Below are 15,039 nucleotides of genomic sequence, written 5' to 3' on the forward strand. Positions count from 1 at the left end.
GGTAGATGATGCAAAGGACAGACAGCTTCCTTCGGCTGAGGTGGTGGAGCCTTGACTGCCTGAAATCAGCTGCGTGCCACTGGGTGATGCAGCGGTTGCTGCGGCAGTCTGGAACACCACATTTAAGCCACGTTTCTTCCAGGCCACTTGACGCAGGGCAGTGGTGCCAACATTGGCACCCTGGCCACGCTTCACCTTCTACCCCACGCATGTTTGGCTTTCGACCTCCCACTGCTGCCACGGTTCTGACTCCCAGCCATGCTACTGACTTGCTCGCTCCGCCGCTGCCTGACGGGCAAACTACAACCCTCTTTTGCTGATGATGATTATGAAGCCCCTTCGTTACCCGGCTCCCAATTGCGATCGGCTACACCATAATTGAGTACTGTCTGCATGTCACTGATGTCCTACTTAACTGTCTCTGAGCCAGGAGCCTGACCGCTCGCAACACCAGCTCCCTCGCCACTCTCCTCATCACTACATGCCAGGCTACCGGATGTCTCCTCAAGATCTTGGCTGGGAAGTAGCTGCTGACTGTCCTCTTGTAGCTCGCCCTCGCTGTATAGTGGAGCTGAGCCCACAGCATATAATACTTGTCTGGCTGAGGGAACAGAAAAGCACAGAGGCAGATTGAGGACAGGTGAGGACACAGGGCCTGAATCCAGGCAATGCCGACTAAGGGTTGTGTCTGACGAACGAACCGACTCTTGGCGGGGGGTGTCTGATGTCACTTGGGACAAAGTGGATGACCGAGTCAACCATTCAAGAACTGCTGAGTTGCTGGTCAAGATACGACCACTAGATGACACCGGAAGCTCAGGCGTCTAGAAGTGACCCCTGCTGGCATGCCCCCTTACTCTGATGCGACCTGTGCCTGCGCCAGAGACATTTAGGCCTCTCCCCATCCCAAGTGCAGGGCCTGTCACTTCTCTGTCTGACATACTGTTAGATAAAATAAATAAATAAAAAGGAAATTAATACACCCCAAAAAAGGCAGTAATGTTGTCACTTCTCCGCACAACGGCTAATAAGCCTTTTTTCCCCACCAATACACCACAAAAAAGGCTTTAGAACATATAACTGCTCTGCTGAACGGTAAATAATAAAAAAAATTCTACATCTCAAAAAAGGCTGTAATTTTGTCACTTCTCAGCACAACGTCTAATAAGCCTTTTTTGTTCCATTAATACACCACAAAAAAAGCTTTAGAACATATAACTGCACCGCTGAATGGCAAGTAATACTATTTTTTATTCCACTAATACACCCCAAAAAAGGCTGTAATTTTGTAACTTCTCTGCACAACGGCTAATATGCCTTTTTTTTCGACTAATACACCCTAAAAGAGGCTTTAGAAAATATAACTGCGCCGCTAAACGGCAAGTAATACTTTTTCCCCCCACTTAATACACCCCAAAAAAGGCTGTAACTTTGTCACTTTACCGCACAACGGCTAGTCAGCCTTTTTTCCCACTAATACAGCCTAAAAGAGACTTTAGAAAATATAACTGCACCGCTGAACAGCAAATGCTTTTTTTTCACTAACACACCCCAAAAAAGGCTGTCATTTTGTCACTTCATTGCTGAAAGGCAAATTAGCCCTTTTCTTTTTTTCCCACTAATACACCTCAAAAAAGGCTGTAATTTTGCCACTTCTCCACACAACGGCTAATAAGTAGAGTTGAGCGAACACCTGGATGTTCGGGTTCGAGAAGTTCGGCCGAACTTCCCGGAAATGTTCGGGTTCAGGATCCGAACCCGATCCGAACTTCGTCCCGAACCCGAACCCCATTGAAGTCAATGGGGACCCGAACTTTTGGGCACTAAAAAGGCTGTAAAACAGCCCAGGAAAGAGCTAGAGGGCTGCAAAAGGAAGCAACATGTAGGTAAATCCCCTGCAAACAAATGTGGATAGGGAAATGAATTAAAATAAAAATGTAAAAAATAAAAATGAACCAATATCAATTGGACAGAGGTCTCATAGCAGAGAATCTAGCTTCACGTCAGCAGAGAATCAGTCTCTTCATGCCATAGCAAAGAATCTGGCTTCATGTCAGCAGAGAATCAGTCTCTTCATGCCATAGCAGAGAATCTGGCTTCATGTCAGCGCAGAATCAGTCTTCATGTCATAGTAGAGAATCAGGCTTCACGTCACCCACCACTGGAACAGGCCACTGTCACACATTTAGGCCCCGGCACCCAGGCAGAGGAGAGAGGTCCCGTAACAGAGAATCTGGCCTGATGTCAGCACAGAATCTGTCTTCATGTCATAGCAGAGAATCAGGCTTCACGTCACCCACCACTGGAACAGGCCACTGTCACACATTTAGGCCCAGGCACCCAGATAGAGGAGAGCGGTCACGTAACAGAGAATCTGGCCTTATGTCAGCGCAGAATCTGTCTTCATGTCATAGCAGAGAATCAGGCTTCACATCACCCACCACTGGAACAGGCCACTGTCACACATTTAGGCCCAGGCACCCAGATAGAGGAGAGCGGTCCCGTAACAGAGAATCTGGCCTTATGTCAGCGCAGAATCTGTCTTCATGTCATAGCAGAGAATCAGGCTTCACGTCACCCACCACTGGAACAGGCCACTGTCACACATTTAGGCCCAGGCACCCAGGCAGAGGAGAGAGGTCCCGTAACAGAGAATCTGGCCTTATGTCAGCGCAGAATCTGTCTTCATGTCATAGCAGAGAATCAGGCTTCACGTCACCCACCACTGGAACAGGCCACTGTCACACATTTAGGCCCAGGCACCCAGGCAGAGGAGAGAGGTTCCGTAACAGAGAATCTGGCCTTATGTCAGCGCAGAATCTGTATTCATGTCATAGCAGAGAATCAGGCTTCACGTCACCCACCACTGGAAGAGGCCACTGTCACACATTTAGGCCCCGGCACCCAGACAGAGGAGAGCGGTCCCGTAACAGAGAATCTGGCCTTATGTCAGCGCAGAATCTGTCTTCATGTCATAGCAGAGAATCAGGCTTCACGTCACCCACCACTGGAACAGGCCACTGTCACACATTTAGGCCCAGGCACCCAGGCAGAGGAGAGAGGTCCCGTAACAGAGAATCTGGCCTTATGTCAGCGCAGAATCTGTATTCATGTCATAGCAGAGAATCAGGCTTCACGTCACCCACCACTGGAACAGGCCACTGTCACACATTTAGGCCCAGGCACCCAGGCAGAGGAGAGAGGTCCCGTAACAGAGAATCTGGCCTTATGTCAGCGCAGAATCTGTATTCATGTCATAGCAGAGAATCAGGCTTCACGTCACCCACCACTAAAACAGGCCACTGTCACACATTTAGGCCCAGGCACCCAGGCAGAGGAGAGAGGTCCCGTAACAGAGAATATGGCCTTATGTCAGCGCAGAATCTGTATTCATGTCATAGCAGAGAATCAGGCTTCACGTCACCCACCACTGGAACAGGCCACTGTCACACATTTAGGCCCAGGCACCCAGACAGAGGAGAGAGGTCCCGTAACAGAGAATCTGGCCTTATGTCAGACCAGAATCTGTATTCATGTCATAGCAGAGAATCAGGCTTCACGTCACCCACCACTGGAACAGGCCACTGTCACATATTTAAGCCCAGGCACCCAGGCAGAGGAGAGAGGTCGCGTAACAGAGAATCTGGCTTCATGTCAGCACAGAATAAGTCTTCATGTCATAGCAGAGAATCAGGCTTCACGTCACCCACCACTGGAACAGGCCACTGTCACACATTTAGGCCCCGGCACCCAGACAGAGGAGAGGTTCATTCAACTTTGGGTTGCCCCGCAATATAATGGTAAAATGAAATTAAAAATAGTATTGAATGAGGAAGTGCCCTGGAGTAGAATAATATATTGTTAAGGGGAGGTAGTTAATATCTAATCTGCACAAGGGATGGACAGGTCCTGTGGGATCCATGCCTGGTTCATTTTTATGAACGTCAGCTTGTCCACATTGGCTGTAGACAGGCGGCTGCGTTTGTCTGTAATGACGCCCCCTGCCATGCTGAATACACGTTCAGACAAAATGCTGGCCGCCGGGCAGGCCAGCACCTCCAAGGCATAAAAGGCTAGCTCTGGCCACGTGGACAATTTGGAGACCCAGAAGTTCAATGGGGCCGAACTATCAGTCAGTACGTGGAGGGGTGTGCACAGGTACTGTTCCACCATGTTAGTGAAATGTTGCCTCCTGCTAACACGTTCCGTATCAGGTGGTGGTGCAGTTAGCTGTGGCGTGGTGACAAAACTTTTCCACATCTCTGCCATGCTAACCCTGCCCTCAGAGGAGCTGGCCGTGACACAGCTGCGTTGGCGACCTCTTGCTCCTCCTCTGCCTTCGCCTTGGGCTTCCACTGGTTCCCCTGTGACATTTGGGAATGCTCTCAGTAGCACGTCTACCAACGTGCGCTTGTACTCGCGCATCTTCCTATCACGCTCCAGTGTAGGAAGTAAGGTGGGCATGCTTCATCCTCATCCTCCTCCACCTCCTCCTCATCCTCGTCCTCCTCGTCCTCCAGTAGTGGGCCCTGTCTGGCCACATTTGTACCTGGCCTCTGGTGTTGCAAAAAAACTCCCTCTGAGTCACTTTGAAGAGACTGGCCTGAAAGTGCTAAAAATGACCCCTCTTCCTCCTGGGCCACCTCCTCTTCCATCATCGCCCTAAGTGTTTTCTCAAGGAGACATAGAAGTGGTATTGTAACGCTGATAACGGCGTCATCGCCACTGGCCATGTTGGTGGAGTACTCGAAACAGCGCAACAGGGCACACAGGTCTCGCATGGAGGCCCAGTCATTGGTGGTGAAGTGTGTCTGATCCGCAGTGCGACTGACCCGTGCGTGCTGCAGCTGAAACTCCACTATGGCCTGCTGCTGCTCGCACAGTCTGTCCAGCATATGCAAGGTGGAGTTCCACCTGGTGGGTACGTCGCATATGAGGCGGTGAGCGGGAAGGCCGAAGTTACGCTGTAGCGCAGACAGGCGAGCAGCGGCAGGGTGTGAACGGCGGAAGCGCGAACAGACGGCCCGCACTTTATGCAGCAGCTCTGACATGTCTGGGTAGTTGCGAATGAACTTCTGCACCACCAAATTCAGCACATGCGCCAGGCAAGGGATGTGCGTCAAACCGGCTAGTCCCAGAGCTGCAACGAGATTTCGCCCATTATCGCACACCACCAGGCCGGGCTTGAGGCTCACCGGCAGCAACCACTCGTCGGTCTGTTGTTCTATACCCCGCCACAACTCCTGTGCGGTGTGGGGCCTGTCCCCCAAACATATGAGTTTCAGAATGGCCTGCTGACGTTTACACCGGGCTGTGCTGAAGTTGGTGGTGAAGGTGTGTGGCTGACTGGATGAGCAGGTGGAAGAAGAGGAGGAGGAAGCCGAGTAGGAGGAGGAGGCAACAGGAGGCAAAGAATGTTGCCCTGCGATCCTTGGCGGCGGAAGGACGTGCGCCAAACAGCTCTTTGCCTGGGGCCCAGCCGCCACTACATTTACCCAGTGTGCAGTTAAGGAGATATAGCATCCCTGGCCGTGCTTACTGGTCCACGTATCTGTGGTTAGGTGGACCTTGCCACAGATGGCGTTGCGCAGTGCACACTTGATTTTATCGGATACTTGGTTGTGCAGGGAAGGCACGGCTCTCTTGGAGAAGTAGTGGCGGCTGGGAACAACATACTGTGGGACAGCAAGCGACATGAGCTGTTTGAAGCTGTCTGTGTCCACCAGCCTGAATGACAGCATTTCATAGGCCAGTAGTTTAGAAATGCTGGCATTCAGGGCCAGGGATCGAGGGTGGCTAGGTGGGAATTTACGCTTTCTCTCAAATGTTTGTGAGATGGAGAGCTGAACGCCGCCGCGTGACATGGTTGAGATGCTTGGTGACGCAGGTGGTGGTGTTGGTGGTACATCCCATGTTTGCTGGGCGGCAGGAGGAGGAGACAGGAGGCAAAGAATGTTGCCCTGCGATCCTTGGCGGCGGAAGGACGTGCGCCAAACTGCTCTCCGCCTGGGGCCCAGCCGCCACTACATTTACCCAGTGTGCAGTTAGGGAGATATAGCGTCCCTGGCCGTGCTTACTGGTCCACGTATCTGTGGTTAGGTGGACCTTGCCACAGATGGCGTTGCGCAGTGCACACTTGATTTTATCGGACACTTGTTTGTGCAGGGAAGGCACGGCTCTCTTGGAGAAGTAGTGGCGGCTGGGAACAACATACTGTGGGACAGCAAGTGACATGAGCTGTTTGAAGCTGTGAGTGTCCACCAGCCTAAATGACAGCATTTCATAGGCCAGTAGTTTAGAAATGCTGGCATTCAGGGCCAGGGATCGAGGGTGGCTAGGTGGGAATTTACGCTTTCTCTCAAATGTTTGTGGGATGGAGAGCTGAACGCTGCCGTGTGACATGGTTGAGATGCTTGGTGACGCAGGTGGTGGTGTTGGTGGTACATCCCATGTTTGCTGGGCGGCAGGTGCCAACGTTCCTCCAGAGGCGGAGGAAGAGGCCGAGGCGGCAGCAGCAGCAGAAGAGGCCGAGGCAGCAGCAGCAGAAGAGGTAGCAGAAGGAGCCTGAATGACTTCTTTGTTTTTAAGGTGTTTACTCCACTGCAGTTCATGCTTTGCATGCAGGTGCCTGGTCATGCAGGTTGTGCTAAGGTTCAGAACGTTAATGCCTCGCTTCATGCTCTGATGGCACAGCGTGCAAACCACTCGGGTCTTGTCGTCAGCACATTGTTTGAAGAAGTGCCATGCCAGGGAACTCCTTGAAGCTGCCTTTGGGGTGCTCGGTCCCAGATGGCGGCGGTCAGTAGCAGGCGGAGTCTCTTGGCAGCGGGTGTTCTGCTCCCTCTTTTGCTACGCTGTTGGCTCGGTCTCACCACTGCCTCTTCCTCCGAACTCTGAAAGTCAGTGGCACGACCTTCATTCCATGTGGGGTCTAGGACCTCATCGTCCCCTGCATCGTCTTCCACCCAGTCTTGATCCCTGACCTCCTGTTCAGTCTGCACACTGCAGAAAGACGCAGCAGTTGGCACCTGTGTTTCGTCATCATCAGAGACGTGCTGAGGTGGTATTCCCATGTCCTCATCATCAGGAAAAAAAAGTGGTTGTGCGTTAGTGCATTCTATCTCTTCCACCCCTGGGGAAGGGCTAGGTGGATGCCCTTGGGAAAACCTGGCAGCAGAGTCTTCAAACAGCATAAGAGACTGCTGCATAACTTGAGGCTCAGACAGTTTCCCTGATATGCATGGGGGTGATGTGACAGACCGATGGGCTTGGTTTTCATGCGCCATCTGTGCGCTTTCTGCAGAAGACTGGGTGGGAGATAATGTGAACGTGCTGGATCCACTGTCGGCCACCCAATTGACTAATGCCTGCACCTGCTCAGGCCTTACCATCCTTAGAACGGCATTGGGCCCCATCAAATATCGCTGTAAATTCTGCTGGCTACTGGGACCTGAGGTAGTTGGTTCACTAGGACGTGTGGCTGTGGCAGAACGGCCACGTCCTCTCCCAGCACCAGAGGGTCCACTAACACCACCACGACCATGTCCACGTCCGCGTCCCTTATTAGATGTTTTCCTCATTGTTCCCGTTCACCACAATTTTGAGAATGGCAAATTTGGGAATGGTTTTTCAACCCAGAAAAAAAAGTGTGCTTTTACGGTCACTACAAATAACTTGACCAGCTAAAACAGTACAGATTTGGTTAAATAGAGATGTGAGGCCTGTTTTTTTTTTGCGCTGTGTGACAGGTATAGGTTTAATCACAGAATCAGATTTCTATCAGCACGCTAGCGTGTGTCTTAGGTTTTTCTGAATTACACTATCACTAGCTTCAATGTAAGATATTCTTTTTGGGATAGATTTCAAGTAGGCCTCAAATACCAGAAACTAGTTATTTTGAGAATGGCAAATTTGGGAATGGTTTTTCAACCCATAAAAAAAAGTGTGCTTTTACGGTCACTACAAATAACTTGACCAGCTAAAACAGTACAGATTTGGTTAAATAGAGATGTGAGGCCTGTTTTTTTTTGCGCTGTGTGACAGGTATAGGTTTAATCACAGAATCAGACTTCTATCAGCACGCTAGCGTGTGTCTTAGGTTTTTCTGAATGACACTATCACTAGCTTCAATGTAAGATATTCTTTTTGGGATAGATTTCAAGTAGGCCTCAAATACCAGAAACTAGTTATTTTGAGAATGGCAAATTTGGGAATGGTTTTTGAACCCAGAAAAAAAAGTGTGCTTTTACGGTCACTACAAATAACTTGACCAGCTAAAACAGTACAGATTTGGTTAAATAGAGATGTGAGGCCTGTTTTTTTTTGCGCTGTGTGACAGGTATAGGTTTAATCACAGAATCAGACTTCTATCAGCACGCTAGCGTGTGTCTTAGGTTTTTCTGAATGACACTATCACTAGCTTCAATGTAAGATATTCTTTTTGGGATAGATTTCAAGTAGGCCTCAAATACCAGAAACTAGTTATTTTGAGAATGGCAAATTTGGGAATGGTTTTTCAACCCAGAAAAAAAAGTGTGCTTTTACGGTCACTACAAATAACTTGACCAGCTAAAACAGTACAGATTTGGTTAAATAGAGATGTGAGGCCTGTTTTTTTTTGCGCTGTGTGACAGGTATAGGTTTAATCACAGAATCAGATTTCTATCAGCACGCTAGCGTGTGTCTTAGGTTTTTCTGAATGACACTACCAGTACCTTCAATGTAAGATATTCTTTTTGGGATAGATTTCAAGTAGGCCTCAAATACCAGAAACTATTTATTTTGAGAATGGCAAATTTGGGAATGGTTTTTCAACCCAGAAAAAAAAGTGTGCTTTTACGGTCACTACAAATAACTTGACCAGCTAAAACAGTACAGATTTGGTTAAATAGAGATGTGAGGCCTGTTTTTTTTTGCGCTGTGTGACAGGTATAGGTTTAATCACAGAATCAGATTTCTATCAGCACGCTAGCGTGTGTCTTAGGTTTTTCTGAATGACACTATCAGTACCTTCAATGTAAGATATTCTTTTTGGGATAGATTTCAAGTAGGCCTCAAATACCAGAAACTAGTTATTTTGAGAATGGCAAATTTGGGAATGGTTTTTCAACCCAGAAAAAAAAAGTGTGCTTTTACGGTCACTACAATTAACTTGACCAGCTAAAACAGTACAGATTTGGTTAAATAGAGATGTGAGGCCTGTTTTTTTTTGCGCTGTGTGACAGGTATAGGTTTAATCACAGAATCAGACTTCTAGCTGCACGCTAGCGTGTGTCTTAGGTTTTTCTGAATGACACTATCACTAGCTTCAATGTAAGATATTCTTTTTGGGATAGATTTCAAGTAGGCCTCAAATACCAGAAACTAGTTATTTTGAGAATGGCAAATTTGGGAATGGTTTTTCAACCCAGAAAAAAGAGTGTGCTTTTACGGTCACTACAAATAACTTGACCAGCTAAAACAGTACAGATTTGGTTGAATAGAAATGTCAGGTCTATTTTTTAGGCGCTGGGTGACAGGCTAAACTTGCCCCTGATGTAATATATGGCCAAAAAATAACCACACTGTTGATGGTTAAATGCACTTGGGTGACACAGGCTCAGCCTGCACCAGATGTAGTATATGGCCAAAAAATAATCAGACTGTCGATGGTTAAATGCACTTCGGTGACACAGGCTCAGCCTGCAGCTGATGTAGTATATGGCCAAAAAATAACCAGACTGTTGATGGTTATATGCACTTCGGTGACACAGGCTCAGCCTGCAGCTGATGTAGGATATAGCACAAAATAACCACACTATCGATGGTTAAATACACTTGGTGATAGCTTGTGCTGGCGCACCACAAGTCACAAAATGGCCGCCGATCACCCCAGAAAAAAAGTGATCTAAAAACGCTCTGGGCAGCCTCAAAAAAGTGAGCAAGTCAATAATAGCACTTCAATGATCCACAGCTGCAGACAGGGGCGTAACTAGAAGTGACTGGGCCCCACAGCAAATATTTGTAAGGGCCCCCCCCCCCAGCGCGCTTCGCACCTTCCTCCTCCTGTGTAAACCCCACTCCTTTGGCACAGTGTAGCGGTATACTGTATATTGTGGGGCACAGTGTAGAGGTATACTGTATATTGTGTGGCACAGTGTAGAGGTATACTGTATATTGTGTGGCACAGTGTAGCGGTATACTGTATATTGTGTGGCACAGTGTAGGCTATATGTGTATAACAAACATATTTCACATGAAAACTTACAGTTACTTGGCTTGGCCCTTGGGGATCTCGGACGCCACTTCACCACTTTGGCCGGGGGCTCGGTGGAGCTGATGTTGTGCTTTATCCTAATGAGAAAGATTTCATAATAAGGATTTGGAGAAGGGGCAGTGGGGTCGCAGAGCAGGGAGAGGCTGGTGCTGCTACTAGTCGGTCATACCATGGGGGAGTAATAAAGCCCACCATAATGCCCCCCCCCCCAGTAGTAATAATTCTCCTTATAATGTGACAGTGCAAAAAATACCCCCTTGTAATGCCCCCAGTTGAGCTAATGTCCCCATAGTGCCCCCATAATGTCCCAGTATAAAATACCCCTATATAGTTTCCCCAGTAAATGCCCCTTAGTGCTCCTCTCCCCCCTTCCTGCTAGTGCCCCCCATAATGTACCAGTATAAAATGCCCCATATATAGGGCCCCAGTAGATGCCCCTCAGTGTCCGGCCTCTGATAGGCTGCCGGCCTAGTGTCCCCCATAATGCCCCCCCATCATGTGCCAGTATCAAGTGCCTCTCTCCTCCCCCCCCACATGTCCCAGTATCATAGTGCCATCTCCCCCCCCCACAAAAAAAGTGCCAGTATCAAGTGCCTCTCCCCCCCCCATGTGCCAGTATCAGGTGCCAACCCCCCCTTCCCCCCCAGGTGCCAGTATCAGGTGCCAACCCCTCTCCCCCCCATGTGCCAGTATCAGATGCCTCTCTCCCCCCCCCATGTGCCAGTATCAGGTGCCAACCCCCCCTCCCCCCCCAGGTGCCAGTATCAGGTGCCTCCCCCCATGTGCCAGCATCAGGTGCATCCCCCCATGTGCCAGTATCAGGTGCCAACCCCCCCCCCCCCCCCAGGTGCCAGTATCAGGTGCCAACCCCTCCCCCCCCCATGTGCCAGTATCAGGTGCCTCTCTCCTCCCCAGGTGCCAGTATCAGGTGCCTCTCCCCCCCCCCATGTGCCAGTATCAGGTGCCAACCCCCCCCCAGGTGCCAGTATCAGGTGCCAACCCGCCCTTCCCCCCCAGGTGCCAGTATCAGGTGCCAACCCTTCTCCCCCCCATGTGCCAGTATCAGGTGCCTCTCTTCCCCCCCCAGGTGCCAGTATCAGGTGCCTCTCTCCTCTCCCCCCCCCCCCATGTGCCAGTATCAGGTGCCAACCCCCCCTCCCCCCCCATGTGCCAGTATCAGGTGCCAACCCCTCTCCCCCCCCCCCATGTGCCAGTATCAGTTGCCTCTCTTCCCCCCCCCATGTGCCAGTATCAGATGCCAACCCCCCCTTCCCCCCAGGTGCCAGTATCAGGTGCCAACCCCTCTCCCCCCCATGTGCCAGTATCAGGTGCCTCTCTTCCCCCCCCCAGGTGCCAGTATCAGGTGCCTCTCTCCCCCCCCCATGTGCCAGTATCAGGTGCCAACCCCCCCCCTCCCCCCAGGTGCCAGTATCAGGTGCCAACCCCCCCCTCCCCCCAGGTGCCAGTATCAGGTGCCAACCCCTCTCCCCCCCCATGTGCCAATATCAGGTGCCTCTCTCCCCCCCCTAATGTGCCAGTATCAGGTGCCAACCCCCCCAGGTGCCAGTATCAGGTGCCAACCCCCCGTCCCCCCCAGGTGCCAGTATCAGGTGCCTCTCTTCCCCCCCCCCCATGTGCCAGTATCAGGTGATGTGCCAGTATCAAGTGCCCCCCGCTCCCCCCATGGCAGTAACAGTCGGGTATTAAAAAAAAAAATATATAAACACTTCTACTTACCTCCATGTCAGCGATGCGATGCAGCCTCTTCCTGTGTCCCGCCCTATATGTCCATATATGGAGTCAGTGCTTATATTTCAGAAAAGGTTTCTGCTGGGATTCGAACCCACAACCTTCAGTATCAGAGGCAAAGCATCTAAACACTAGACCATAGGAGACACCTTGATGCTGACTGCTAAAATTTGAGACTTCTACTGTTATAGCTGGCTAAGTGTACATCTATACACATGACAGCTGCTCATTTATAGAGATATAGCAGAGCTGAGTGTGCTGGGACAGCTGTCATATAGAGATATAGCAGTGCTGGGTGTGTTGGGGCATCTGTCATGTGTATAGCTGTACACTTAGCCAGCTATAACAGTAGAAGTCTCATTTTTTTAAGTCAGTTGTAATGCAGCCTTTATGGTTGTGAGGGTTAATGCTTTGCCTCTGATACACTCAGACTTTGGAGGTTGTGGGTTCGAATCTCAGACACATCAGAAGACTTTAGGAGACAGAAAGATTAGATCATATTAGCGAGGGAGCCTGGTCAGCTGCTGTGAAGGGGCCCTGAACAGTTAAAGGGGTTATCCGAGTTATGGGAAAAAAAATAAAACCTAACAAAATTAATCAGGATATACATATACATTAGTCAAGCTTGATTTTTTGAAAAAAGAACGATCCTTACACCTTTTCCAGGTTCTGTTATTGCTGTGTTTACATGCAGCAGTAACAACAATGACTCATCTTTCCCTCATGAATATTTGTGGGAGGGGTTGATCTGTTATATTTGTGGGAGGGGTTGAGCTATTAGCCGCAGTTAGAAAGTTGGAGGTAGCCGCGGCACAAGTGAGGATCGCGCATGCACGATCAACTCACAGCCGCACGGACTGTAATGCAGAGAGGTGGGGGCGTGGCCAAGGCTGATGACGTTCCGTTGACATGGCTTAGTCACTCCGACAAGCAGAGAGCTCCGTGTCAACGGAACGTCACAGCTGATGACGTGGGCGGTCACATGACTGTTTAGTGTAGCAGAGAAACGGCACAAGATAGGTACAGTAAGTGATTTAGGAAAACTAAGGTATAGGAGAAATAAAGCCATAAAGATAAGGTTAAGTTAACTCAGATAACCCCTTTAAGACATCGATAGAACTTGAAAATAAACTGTCACACACGCTGCCGACGCCGGGCCCCCTTGGCAGCCCGGGCCCCGAAGCAGCTGCTTCCCCTGCTTCCCCGGTAGTTACGCCACTGGCTGCAGATCGATCACAGAATGAAGTCTTTTGGAGGAGTTAATCTGCCTAATCTCGCCCTAACGTCGCAGCTGCAACCTCTCCCTATACTGATCATAGCAGAGTGACGTGCGGCGCTACGTGACTCCAGCTTAAATAGAGGCTGGGTCACATGCTGCACTGGCCAATCACAGCCATGCCAATAGTAGGCATGGCTGTGATGGCCTCTTGGGGCAAGTAGTATGACGCTTGTTGATTGGCTGCTTTGCAGCCTTTCAAAAAGCGCCAAGAAAGCGCCGAACACCGAACCCGAACCCGGACTTTTACGAAAATGTTCGGGTTCGGGTCCGTGTCACGGACACCACAAAATTCGGTACGAACCCGAACTATACAGTTCGGGTTCGCTCATCCTTACTAATAAGCCTTTTTTTTTACACTAATACACTACAAAAAAAAAAGCTTTAGAACATATAACTGCACCGCTGAACGGCAAGTGATAATTTTTTCCCCCACTAATACAACCCAAAAAAGACTGTAATTTTGTCACTTCTCCGCACAACGGCTAATAAGTGGTGTTGATCGATCACCATAGTGTTTGGGTGCTCAGGGGCTCTGGCCGAACACATTGGGATGCTCGGGGGCTCTACCGAGAACCCATGCATAATGGAAGTCAATGGGAGAACCCGAGCATTAAACCAGGCACCCCCTGCTCTAAAGAGAGGAGGGTGCCTCGTTCATAGGAAAAGGTCAGAAATTGATGGAAACACCACCGAAATGGTTCGGGAACAGCATGGGGAGGATGTCTGGATGCATCTTGGACTCCCAGGTCGCTGCTGGGAACGATGTTGTCCGAGTAGTACGCCACTTTTACAGACTGACAATAATACGCACAAAACCAAAGATAAAATCGATTTTAGAGGAAAAATTGTTAGGAAACCTTCTTTCCTGTATATGTACCTGTATATAAAGTGCAAATCCTGTCAAAAATTACAAGGAAGAGGCACTCCGATACAACCTGTATATCACATAAAGGAGGGCCTCATTCACATTGTGGTACAATTGTTCATGTAGTGGGACGCCTACACTCATAAAGCCTATGCACTAAGTGAATAGGCTGCCAAAAATTACAAGGAACCGGCACTACAATACACCCTTTGTTACACATAAAGGAGGGCATCATGCACAGCCTTAAAAAATTATTATTGCCTGCTGGTGACTAGAGTTGAGCGAACACCTGGATGTTCGGGTTCGAGAAGTTCGGCCGAACTTCACGGAAATGTTCGGGTTCGGGATCCGAACCCGAACCGAACTTCGTCCCGAACCCGAACCCCATTGAAGTCAATGGGGACACAAACTTTTGGGCACTAAAAAGGCTGTAAAACAGACCAGGAAAGAGCTAGAGGGCTGCAAAAGGCAGCAACATGTAGGTAAATCCCCTGCAAACAAATGTGGATAGGGAAATGAATTAAAATAAAAATAAAAAAAATAAAAATGACCCAATATCAATTGGACAGAGGTCCCATAGCAGAGAATCTGCCTTGACGTCAGCAGAGAATCAGTCTCTTCATGCCATAGCAAAGAATCTGGCTTCATGTCAGCACAGAATCAGTCTCTTCATGCCATAGCAGAGAATCTGGCTTCATGTCAGCACAGAACCAGTCTTCATGTCATAGCAGAGAATCAGGCATCACGTCACCCACCACTGGAACAGGCCACTGTCACACATTTAGGCCCCGGCACCCAGACAGAGGAGAGCGGTCCCGTAACAGAGAATCTGGCCTTATGTCAGCGCAGAATCTGTCTTCATGTCATAGCAGAGAATCAGGCTTCACGTCA

This window comes from Bufo bufo, chromosome 8 (assembly GCF_905171765.1).
Source record: "Bufo bufo chromosome 8, aBufBuf1.1, whole genome shotgun sequence".
Lineage (NCBI taxonomy): Eukaryota > Metazoa > Chordata > Amphibia > Anura > Bufonidae > Bufo > Bufo bufo.